At 37.0% G+C, this 12,862-nt stretch overlaps 1 long non-coding RNA gene across 3 annotated transcripts; it reads right to left on the reverse strand.

The window, feature by feature from the left end:
• Positions 1-266: 266 nt before the first annotated feature.
• On the reverse strand, positions 267-7,591 carry LOC142039444 (uncharacterized). Of its 3 annotated transcripts, none has more exons than XR_012652900.1 (5): positions 7,084-7,591; positions 6,852-6,922; positions 5,518-5,639; positions 2,938-3,044; positions 267-1,390 (listed from the first exon to the last, which is right to left on the reverse strand). It is a non-coding gene; the product is annotated as an uncharacterized LOC142039444 (long non-coding RNA). The 3 variants fall into 3 exon arrangements; XR_012652898.1 differs by having other exon boundaries at positions 2,909-3,044; XR_012652899.1 differs by lacking the exon at positions 2,938-3,044 and having other exon boundaries at positions 7,084-7,579.
• Between the last annotated feature and the right edge of the window lie 5,271 nt (positions 7,592-12,862).

The raw sequence follows: 12,862 nt of genomic DNA on the forward strand, positions 1-12,862 counted from the left end.
TATTCTAGCACTGTACCTAATCCAGGATCTATCTGTGCAATGCTGAGTAATTGATCTCCCTTTAACTAACTTGTCAGTCCTCTGGGGGTATTTACTGTACTTTTTGGATTGAGAAATCAGCTAGGAAGTCTCTGTTTAAATGAATGTGTGTGTACAGGTACTGTAAGCCCGGTAACTTTTACACAATTAAGAAAATACGTGCCCATTTCTTATGCAGCATCTTTATACAGTTATTGCAATAAAAAGGACAAGGGAAAAAATGTTCCTTTTTGTTTTCTTTTATTTTTTTTGTTTTATTCTATTTTACCTTCTGTTATACAATTTCAATTTTCCTTCACACAAAGGAAGTATACTTGGCAGTGCCCTTGAAAAGTCTTCAACAAACAGACATAACTTAATATGAACCTCAAAATAGTACAGTTTTAACTAAAACTTTTCAAATACTACACATATTTTCCAGGCAGATCTTGATGGATTCATATTTGTTAGCAGCAAGTAAGTCTGAGATGCTTAGTGTGTTTAAACTCCTTAAATGTGTTTTTGAATGGGTTTAGGTTTGCTTTATTTTGTTTTCATTTTTGAGAGGTAAAATAGCACTGAACACTATTCTTTTTGCTTTTGATTAACTCACTGAAATGGTTTGTAAGAAGTAATAGTCTGGAGCTCTCAGCTGCTACGCAGAGGAGCACAGCAGAAGAAAGAGAAGTTTCAACGAAGTTTCTAGTGAGTTCATTTTCTTCAGTTTTCTCAGAAAGCTAACAAGCAGAACCACCTTTCTTTGAAATTTAATGATTAAACCTGTTGCAACCAATGAAACGAGATAAATGGAAACTGAAGTTTCAGTCTCTAGCTAAAAGCTGTCTCTGTAATGATCAGCTGAAACAGCCTTCCTATGTCCACCCACCCACGTGCAAAAAGTCTAAGGCTACCCACACCTCACACCTATGACAGCAAGAAGACTCCTACATGTAACACATGTGGTGATGCAAAGTAGAAGGCTGAATCTATTTTTAAAGATTTTTCCAGGATTACAGTCTGCATCTGTAAATGCCGGTCTGCATCTGCTGTAAATGTCTTTTCATTAGTCAGCCACCTGCTAGATAAGAAGCGTTGCACTAGCAACACAGCGTCTGAGAATACGCATGCAAAGTTTGAGAGCAGAAACTGGCACTGAAGGAGATGGAGTTTGCCATGCAGATAAGTTGTTATTTTGCCATACACACAAATGGAAGTAATTCTTTACGCGAGTGTTCCTTGATGAACATTTATTACTATTCATTATCTTCTCTTGCCTGTATACAGAACGCAGACTTTCAGGCCAATGTCATTGGATTTATGAGGACTCTTCAGTACCATGGATCACAGTGTTCTGCCAGATCATCAGCCCGCCCTGGCAGAGATAAAAGGCCAATGGCTGAAGCAATTACTCTCACAGAGAACAGACCGAACCCCAAAGTGACTAATAGGCATTTTCACGCAGCCACTTTCCTAACAGGGAGGACACTCATCTATAACCTTTTGTGTACTAACTGCTAAACATTCATTGCTGATAAGCTGTGAGGTGTCCAATAGGGCATCAAAGTTCGTTATTACAAAATGGAGACCAGGGCAAATTAATTTTGGCTCAGTAACATTAACTTTGAAAAACAGCTTATGTTTTGGAATGGATTACTTCCCAGCAGCCAGCCAGTAAGAGCAGTTCAGAGATGACAGGAACTTATAAATCCAAACTACTGAAAATACTTCAGTTTTACGAGTTTGTATATGTTTGAAAGAGAGGGAGGTTGCTACATCACACTTCGCTATGCCACCTATAAAGGCTGGAAGAGAGTGGATTGATTCCATATGTCACTGAAATCCCTGAATCTTGAAATGCCACATTCACTCTGTGGGTAGTAAAAGTAACGGAGAGAAACATTCGACCTAGCTGGAGCCAGGTCTGTCTTCAGATAAGAATGCAAATACAGCCTGTGCAGGTTCCTTTTGAACCACATCGGGAAGATACTTCAGGATAAAAAAATCTGACCCTAATAATACAAGTCATAAGGTCTGCAGAAAATCTAGCTGTTGAAATTGGCACTGTGTGTCTATTTGAGTCTGAAACTAAAATGGAAAGCACTGTCAGCTTTGAAGATGGAATTTAATCTGATGTCAACGACAGAACTGTAACATCAGTGTGCATGTTAAAACTGTCATGAATGAAAGACCATAAGTGAAAACCTGTGTGTTCAGAGAGCAGAGCTGTCTTCATTCAGTCAAGCTATTCAAGAAGCCAGTATGACATCTCACTGTCCTATTGCTATACTTAGGGTATCTTTATTTTGATGTTCTATTCCAGTAAATTTTGTGTTCACATAATACTACAGTTTTTGCCTGGACCTTCAGTACTGTTGGAACAATCTATTTATGACTTCTCTGTCTGTGCTCTGATCTGTTGAAAATAGTTTCTTGGAATTTTCATGAAATTTTCAATGGATTTGTGATACTCATAGTTTTAACTAGTATATCTTTCATACAATGAGCACTGTTGCTTCTCTGATCTGTACAGCGGTTTGAAAATTCTTATCTTTGCACACATGCCTTTTTGACACTGTTCACAAAAAAGAAATATTACATGCAGTCACTCTCCATAGCTTATAATAGCTCTTGACAATTCCTATCTTTGAAAAAAAAAAATCAAACTTAAATGAAAATAGGAGGAATTTCAAAAGCTTTTTACAGGCTGGCAAAATATCTGTCTTGCCTTAAGAATCTCTTCTCTTACCGATCTACCAAACCGAAAAGTTCATAAAAAATTGCCATGCAGTTATTATTCTACAAGGCCATAAAGAATAGAGAATGTTTTTGCTGTTATTTAAACAAGAAAGGTATGAAAGGGTTTTGCTGTTGTTGCAGTTCAATAGCAAACCTCTACAAATGTCAGCAGCATCTTCATACCCAGCAGAAAGGCTGATGTTACAGCCCAGCAAGCATGATCGGGCCATCCAGATCATAGGAGCAGAAGGCCTGACAGAGGTAAAAGATGCTCCATCCAGCTGTGACATCTACAGCAGTAAATTAGACAGTGTCAGGAAACTTTCCAGGTACTGGTCCTTCTTGTCTCTAGTGTTACGTAGTTAGAACAATGCGAGGACAATTTTGGTCCTCCGCAACTAGCATGATCCCAAGCAGTGCCAGGGCTTAGCTCAAGAGTCATTGCAGGCCAGGTCCCACTTTTAAGGTCCAGTTGACACCCAGGGACTCTGGTTTGGACGGAGATTGAGCAACCCAGCAGGGTGTGGAAGGGTCCACGCCTGATGGCCTCGAGGGCAGAGATCGGTCCTGGTGTATTTAATGGTTCAGACACAGTCACAGTCACAGTCTCTCCTCCTGTCTAGTTTCAGGAGCAGTTAACAAAATAGGGAATCCTAAAATGGTGATTCAAAGAGGAGAAGGAAGATATTCAGGGCAGAAAAAAGTGGAAAATACATCGGACCTTTCCTAGTCCCAGGCAGAACTGTAATCTGAGTCATCATAACAATCTAACGCGACAAACGTCCTTTTCCCAGAGAGAAGAAACTAAGCGGTGTTGATGAAACTGAGTGGAAGCTCTTTAGAAATTTGAAGTGCAGTTCTTCAGTGAAGTATGTGCCTATAGTGGACTGCTTGCAAGTTGCATGAATCTATAGAAATAGAAATCCATGAACTAATCTAGGAAGATTCAGAGAAAATCTGTTTACTTTATCGGGAGTCTAAAGTTGTTTTTCTTTTCAGGACGGATGACAAAAAAAGGGTACAGGAAAGGCTTAAAAGAAAGACATATAAAGACAGAAGATCCCCAAATGCTGTGAGATGATTTCAAGTTCCAAATGGTAAAAAATAGTAAGAAAGGACTGAAAAACAGAAAAGTGTTTTCATCTGTAGTGAAATGACTTCAGCAGATTCTTATAAAAGTAGTTAGGCCTGGCAGCTTCACATATACAGAAGTTTGTTTCTTTGTACTGAATAAGCAGCAATGGTAAATAAGATAAAATGTCTAAATTAATAAAACATAGAGTGGGTCTGCTGAAGTTGGTTGATGCACATCTTATGTATGTTACCAGGAAATCTGATTAATATATGATTCCATCTGAAGCATTATTTAGTTGAATCAATGAATGACACTACAGTGGCCAAAGTTGTCTTATGCTACTCCAAAATATCATTGCACTACATCTCTTTTGATCTTATATATCCATAATAGATCTATGGCCATAATCCAGTTTAAACAGTCTGTATAAGGGTCTGCAGATGTGTGATGATCCCTAGCAGTTGGAGTTTGAATAGACAGTCTATTTAATATGAATGGTTGGCTCTACAGGGAACAAATGTAGTAGTAAAAACGTGATAAATATAGTTTGTTCTCTTTCAACACATTAGCACATCCTATAACAGAAATTATCATCTGTGCTTCATCTATACTAATGTAACTATAAAATTTATTCAACTCCACTAAATAAGATTATAGAAAGCAAAAATAAACTTGTCCTATAATGTCACTAATTAAAAAGAGCAGAATGAGAACCATCTCATGAATTTGAATCTTTTTTGATGGATTGAAAGCTATAGTAAAAGGGTTGTTAAGAGCCAGAACACACTTGCTCTCATGGTAGTTCAGGAAAATGAATCACATGTCTTAAGAAACTGGGGGCTGTGGTAGCTACAACATTCAATTACTGACTTGCTGTTTCCAGATCAATGGCCTTGAGGGAAAGTAAGGTTAATTAAGCCTTAATTCACTCAAGATAAATTGACATTTTTGTCTCACAGCAGTAATTGTCTAAACAGAAAGCTTACTAGTAGTGGTAGGAGTTAATAAAAAAAAAACAACCAAAAAACTTTATTCCTTGCATCACTATTTAATAAAAGCTTCCCTATGTCCTACAAGTTTAAAATCCTGTAGGTGTAGCAACAGTCATAATACTTGCTTACAATAGTCATCTACAAAATATTCAGAAACATTTAATGATTCATTCCAAAATCATTCTAAATTGCCTCAGAAATTAATCTAAAACTTAGATGTAATTTCCATAGTTTGAGATCACAACAGAAAAAGAGTCTAGCTTCAGCTTTACCCCTACAACTTAACTGCTTGTTAATGAATACAACTTTTGTGGGATACAAAGACAAAGTTGGATCATCACAGGTAGAAGTAGAAAGAACTCTGAAGTCATCTTTGAGACCAAACAGTAGCGAAAGAAATTTCAGTGCACTTTTTGATTTTTGAGTTTAGTCAGAAAATTAGCTCCGTCACTTTTTAAAAATTGAAAGCACTCTAACAAATTGTTGGGTATTCCAGCAAACAGAGCATTATAGTAATCAATCTTTGTTAAAAAAAAAAAAAGAAAGGCATTACTTAAATGCTTTACATCAATAGCATTCAAACAGTTATGATAGCAATATTCCTTTGCTTTAGAAAAAAAATATCTTTTCTGCAGTATATGTAAAGTGTCACGGATATCATTTAAATTAATACATCTGGTTCTCTACTCTCCCTACCTTGTCACTGGCATCTGAAAAGTGTGGGTGAAAAATCCTAGGAGTCTGATTTAGCTGCAGTTCCACTTTTCGTCATACAAATTTCAGGGCAAAGGCAAATCAGCTCCATTTTGCTTTACTGTCTGAGAAGAGAAAAGGATGTCTCAATTTCTTTGACAATTTGTACCTTGCACCATTACAGTAGTCCAAATTTTATTATTGATCCTCTTCTGACCAATGATGTTATAAATACTACACAGGGTATTAAAATTTCACAGAGGGTATATGAATCTTTAAGGACTGAATTCCATTTAGTGGTCTTAATTGCAGCATCTGTTCCCTTGCTGTAATGACATCAAAATTCATTACAACATAGCATCATTACAATGCAAAAGAACATAATAACACCATTGCCATATAAAAAGCCTTATAGCAAGCTAGATTTCCAACAAAGATGTGAAAGGAAAAAGGATTGTTTTTTGAAGAATACCAATTTGATAGCAGTAATCTTTTTTTTTCCCTTTTAATGAGCCTTTAACTATAATAGTATTTTTGTGTGTAGAAATAAAATGTTTTGGGGTTTTGTTTGTTTGTTTTGTTTTGTTCTAATTCTAAACCTATTCTTGCTGAAGTGTTCTTTAGTAAGTGGAAATATCTGGTGATCTTTAATTTACTTGATATGAATTTAGGATAATCTTCACTAATTTGGTATTCCAACTTTCTATAACCATGCAATGTTATTTTTTGCAACAGTCTCTTCCATGAATCGCACATGCATTGGACATCAACCTTAATTCGCCTCTGCAAAAATTATTAGCTTCTGAATCAAATCTTGCATATAATTGAGGACCAAGCAAAATCCCATCTTGAATTTGCTAGAATTGTGACTTCCACTTCTCAGTGGCAGTGTGGACAACAGTGGGAAGCAAGAAATATGCTGCAGGCAACATCGTTCTTTACTTGCCTGTTAGCCTGGACCACAGCAGCAGTGACAGTTTCCTGAGGCTGAAAGCAATATCAGAGGATCTTGCAACAGTATGTTGCCAGTGAGCCACATGTTAGAGGCCAGAGCTTTAAAATCAACAGTTAAAGGAAACCTTATTTATTTTTGTTGCTTCTTTATCTCTCCAGGATTAATCTTTGTTTAGGAAAACTTGAGAAATATATATGAAAATGGTTGGAATTTTAGCCGTTATGCATTTACTCAGATCCTTCTTTCTCACAGTCATAAGACGTTCACTGAAATGGTTTTGAGATCAAACCTTTAGTCTTAGCGACACAGCCACTTCCTCAGTCACTATGGTCTCCCTTTATTGGAGTGAGTAGAAAACTGAACCATGAAAATATTTGCTAACCTCTATCTCAAGCAGCCTCAGCTTGACAGAACTTCTGCCACATTCAAAACCGTCACCACGTGTCTGTATATCTACATAAAAGGAGAGTTGGAGAGAAGTAGTTACTAACATAAAAAGGTAGAAGTGTAGTACAAGAGAATTTGTATTTTAAATTGAGAACATTGGAGAAACTAAAAAAGAGGGGTTGCAGTAGTCTTAAATGTTTCAAAAGAGACTGATGGTTCACACTTACCCCAAATCCATACTTTTCATAAGTTGTTTCATTAGTATTATATCTATTTATCCAGATGCATGCTAAAGCTTCTTAGGATCACTGAAATATTAGTTACTAGGCAATACTTGTCTTTATATTTATCCTTTGCTTTTTCCTTGATCCAGTTATGCTCCAGAAAGGACCTCCATATTAAAATCACGATCCTCCTAAATTTCAGTAGTACAGGGTTTCAGCCTCATTCCTGAAAATAAAGAGGAGAAAATTTATTACTAGGTTATTTGCTACCGAGTTGCTCATATTCGTCCTGAGACTAGCAAGCGTTTCCTTTATTTAACTTTTGCTGAACTGGAGGATACTGGACTGTTAGGATGGAAGAGCGCCAGGGTTGACAGAGTGTCCCTGGCAGGTGGTAACAGCCTGGTGTCATATGGAGGAAACCTGACTAGTATTCAGCCCCAGTCCAAATTGGTGATCTAAAATTAGGCATGAAAGTCATGGAAAATCCTAACATTGTAGATGAGATGCATATCCTTCATGACAGATAAATGCGATTCTTTAAAGCTTAAAGAATAAAGACTATATGTAATTTTCCATTGTAGCCTCCGTCTCAATTCAGGAACAAAACTGTGAGTCCTGATCCTGGTACTTGAATTGCTTTAAGCCAGTTTAAATGTTGGTGTCAACAACAACAAAGAAAAGAAGACAAAAAACCAAAATAACCACCCACCTCAAAACAAAGACAAAAACAAACAAAAAAACCCAGCCAAAAGCAACAAAGAATTGAAATGGAGGAGCCTTTGCCTCTCTTCCCTTTGTTTCCTGCTCAAGATCTCACATACCCTTCCTTATAATTAGAGGCTTTAGAAGTGCTAGTGTTAGTGAAAAACTAAAAATGTGAGGCCAAAGACAGGGTGGAAGCATTGCTTTGGGGGCCAGCATTTTCTCTCAATCCCTGAAAGACTGCAGGCATGGCAACATCTGAGGCTGACCACAGATTTCTAGCCTGAATTTGGGCAACTAATGCAATCTCTGGCCCAGACATAGAAGGAGAAGGTCTGTGAATTACTCTGGGACATAGGCCTTTGTGTCTCAGGGTACATGCCCATGACAATTTAAACTGAAATAAGTCAAGGCTGTCGCAGTCCTGCTCTAACTTTTTTTCCCAGCCTCCCTTTTGCCTTAACCGTGGTTTGACGATGAGTTCAAGACTGCACCGGATGAAACAATCTGTCTGTAAACTGAGGCTACAAAAATGTGATTTGTTTCCCGTCTGTGTATCTCCCTGAACCAGTTCATTTAGTGTCTAACATGCATCTGGCTGAGGCACAAGGGAGTGGTGTTGGCAGGTAGAGCTGCAGGAGGAATGGGACTGCAGAAGGCACAACTTAGACTGGTTTAAACAGGAATTTGTTTTTAAGGCTCTTGTATATAAAATGGGATGGTGTCTGCTTATCAAGATTGCTGTAAGAATCAGTTTAACGTAAATCCTAGTGATGCACTTTGAGACCTCAAGGTGGAAAGCAACGTATCTGGAAAGCTTTCTTTCCATTTTATTTTATTGAAGTTGTTACTTTCTCTTTATCACAAAACCCTGAGATTCTCAAACCTTTGTTCACATTTACAGCAATCCATTTTAGGAAAAATAACAGACAGCAAATCACTACAAAACAAAGCAGAATAAATCACATTCTGAAGGAGACTGCACTGAAGTGGTCTCATTTTGAACTTTATCCCTTGATTTTAGCAGCTCTGTTAGCTCCAGCATGCAGAGCAGTTTGAATTTCCCTGTGGCTCAGTGGTGCCTTTTAGCAGGTTTTTTTTAGGTTCTGTCTTCACTGAAAGCCTAATGGGTGAACAGCAGTTAGCATGGGACCTAAATATCACAAGCCCGCAGGGGCAAATGACTCAGTACAACTAGAGTAAAAAGGTACTTAGGGAAAGAATGACAGGCTCTTGGTAAAGAATGTCAATAATACTTATTACAGCCACACTATCTCACTGAACTTTTTCTTTATTTGTTTTGCTTGCATTTTGGGATGTAGAAAAAGGTTAAGGGAGAGACTGCAAGCTTTGGTCATTTAACTTGTTATGTTAAATAAATAAGCAAATGTTATGAGTCTAAGGTATTCCTGAGAGTCCACATTGCCTATTCTAGCCTGTGCCTGCATTTTTCAGTGTCTAGTGGTTTTAATGTTTCCATTATTTTATGTGTGGCTTCAGGCATTTTTAAGCAGTTTCATTTTTGAGGCAACGGAAACCCCTTCAAGGTGTCTTTCGATGAGCAATGAAAACCCAAGGAATTCATAATTCTTAGTCACTTGAAAAAATGAAAGCTCTTTATGTTACTACCTGTCCCAGGATGGTTTCTTTCAGGAATGCTGACAACACGGTACTGCTCATAGTCAAGTCAACTGCTCATAGTGTAACGAGTTAAACTGACTAGCTCATAAAGCTGGAACGGTGTGGAGAAAAGAAAGGTTTAATTCCTCAGTACCTGACGGGCGTCTTGTACCATTGCTGGTTTGAAGTCCACCCACTGTTCCACATGCAAAGACATTCAGGAAAACTTAAATTACTTAAAAAGTCTTACTATTTACAGTTGTAAGCATGATCTGTATGAATCCTTCTCAAGGAAATGGTCTTTCTCTGAATGGTGTTGATTTGTTTTCAATGATTTAGATATTCCTCTGTGCCAGGGTGTTTGGTCCTTGACATTTAAAGATGTTTTGTCTTCCCATATTCAAGCTAATGAACGTGAGACACATCTTATTACTTAACTTTCACATTTTCTATTTCTAAATGGCAAGTCCTGAGGAGAGGAGTTTACCTACAAAGTTTATGTTCTTTGCAGAATTAATTTTTTGCTTGTTCATATATTCATGTAGAAGTTCAAGATTAAAACTTACATAGTACAAAATTTATGCAGCACAGATGAATATTCCAATTGATATGAATAATTACCAGTTCATATTCATTATATAATATCTAGATGCTATTCCTTGAGCACCCACAGAAATGGTTTAAAAGAAACATAACTTGTTCCATCTGGAAATGAAATAGTAATAGGATTTAACAAATTGTTCAACACTACTTTCTACTCAGAGAAATACTGAAAGTGAAGTTTGGTCATTACTCCCTATCAAAGTACATGAAATAAATTACCAAAACGGAACAAGATTTTAAGATGGAGACATTTTATCAAAGAAATTCTATGTGGAAGTCAGTACCTAAAAAGGAAGACAGCAAAAGTTTTTTTCCAACCTTATTAATTGAGATGAACTGAGAGGTTATGTGAGAAAAATTTGCTTTGTAACGTGTACATGTACCTACTTATATCCTGATTAGTAAGAAATTACTGGGACACTATTCCTTATAGAAGATTCTATTTGTTATGGCAATATTGGAAATGAATATTACAAACATGACTGTAAAAGTAATGCTACTGATTTCATGTAATGGCCAAATCAGTTAGGCACATTTCACGTGATGACTGAGCAGAACAGTTAAATACTACAGTGCCTAAGCTTCCAAATATTTTACATGATGACTGAAACTTTTAATTAGTTTATGAAGACAATGATGAAAACAGTTTCATGAAACAAATAAGAATTTTCAAAGAATAATGCTTTTGTGATATGATCTGTCATATACATCAAATGCTTGTGAGCTCACAATAGAGAAATGATAACAAAACTGCAAGATAAATGAAGAATGCTATGAAAAAATAAATTAAATATTCATGGGAAAAAATAGTGCAATTGAATACATTGAAATATTTGCTGCTTTTTTGCCCTGTTTTGAAATACTTATGCATGAACTTAATTGAACTATTCGATTTCAATTTACAATATTAGAGCTTAGAACTCACATATATTTGAAAAACACCTGGAGATGGGGACTGTGTAGGTATTAAGTAAGGCAACAGCTACTGTGATTTCTTGTCTATCACAGAATAAGCAATAACATCAGGAATCTTGTCAGACTGTGTTAGAACAGAACACCCCTCCCAACACACACACTTCAGGGTTTTTTTAATATCTGTAAATACATTTGACAATCATGAAATAAAAAGAGAGAGCTGCCATGTAAATGACTTTATTATGCAATCTAAATACTGTTTCCATCTTTTCTTAATGGTGGTCATTTTACAGTAGACTGGGGTGTGTGTGTGAAAATAGCATTCCAATATTCCAGTGTGTAGTAATTAGTGTGATTCACTTATCTTGAAGCTTTATCTTATGGAAAGCCACAGTGAAAGTAGAGAAATATTTTAAAGTAACTGTTGTGGCTTAACCCCAGATGGCAATTAAGCACCACCCCAGCCACAGTGGGATGGGGGAAAAAATGGGGGGGAGGGAGTAAAACTCATGGGGTTTACAGAAAAGGAAGGGAAAATAATACTACTAATAATTATAATAATAGAATATAGAAAACAAGTGATGCACGATGCGATTGCTCACCACCCGCTGATCAATGCCCATCCAATCCCTGAGCCACGGTGCCCCCCGGCCAGCTCTCCCAGGTTATACACTGAGCGTGACATAATATGGCATGGAATATCCCTTTGGCTCATTCGGGTCAGCTGTCCTTGCTGTGTCCCCCCCCCCCCATTTCGTGTGCACCCCCAGCCTCCGCTGGCAGGGCAGTATGAAAAGCTGAAAAGTCCTTGACTTAGTATACTAACACTGCTTAGCAACAACTGAAACGTCAGTGTGTTATCCACAGTATTCTCATCCTAAACCCAAACCACAGCACTATACCAGCTACTAAGAAGAAAATTAACTTTATTCCAGCCAAAACCAGGACAGTAACCCAGATATTCTGCTAAAGCAATTTCAAACTCAGAAGGCTGTTAGTATAACTGGGATTGTTACACCTTTACTTGATCATGACTCTTAGCTTGCAGATACTCCTTTAGCAATGAGAGAGCAGGGATTAAACTGGCAGAGAAAGAGGAAGAAAAACAATCAATGAATTAAAAAAAACCTTGTGGTTTTTAATACATGTGCTAAAAACATAGTGCCACTGAAACTTCAGAAGTGAAAATGCTGTATCTAATTACTTTGAGTGGGTGAGCTGAAGAATGAGAAAAAAATATGGAATGCACTTTACATTCAGGTAGAATTGCTGATGTTTATGTGCTTAATGGCACTTTGAATTTCCTCTGTCAATTTTTGTTACTGAAAATTTAACCAATTGTGTCTGTAAAAAACAGAAGTAGAACTTGGTCTTTTAAGGTTGCTTACACACATTTTTGATGTTTAAGTGTTGGACTACAGAGAATTACCATGGTAATAGCCGAGATTTGGAAATCAGATAACGAGTGCTTGGTACCAAATAGAATAAACTTTGTAGAATGGTGAGTGAAAAGAAGTGAAGGAAACCAGGAGGCATGAGAACTGGCCTGTGAGTACAGAAAGCTTGTTGCTGTACAGGCTGTCTTGAGTCTTTAGGGTGCTTTTAAAAAGGTCCACGTGAGGACAAGTAACTAAACCCAAATCTATTGTCACAGCTTCAAATTACCTTTGGAGAATGCATTGCTGTAAGAAAAGAAATCAGGGGTTTACAAGCTAAAGTTATATGTATAAGTCATACATTTTACAAACAACCAAATGATATGGTTAGTTCTTGTGCTTTTTTGACAGGTGATATTAAAGATCTAAGGAAAAACTGCAGCAAATTTATTAAAATGCTGGGATTTTTACTATTTCCTCCTCCACTGGAAAACACTTTTAGTACTTCTAGCATAAAGTATAATTGCTTTTGCATTAAACTGTCACAGTCCTGCTTTTCAGGT

This window comes from Buteo buteo, chromosome 14 (assembly GCF_964188355.1).
Source record: "Buteo buteo chromosome 14, bButBut1.hap1.1, whole genome shotgun sequence".
Lineage (NCBI taxonomy): Eukaryota > Metazoa > Chordata > Aves > Accipitriformes > Accipitridae > Buteo > Buteo buteo.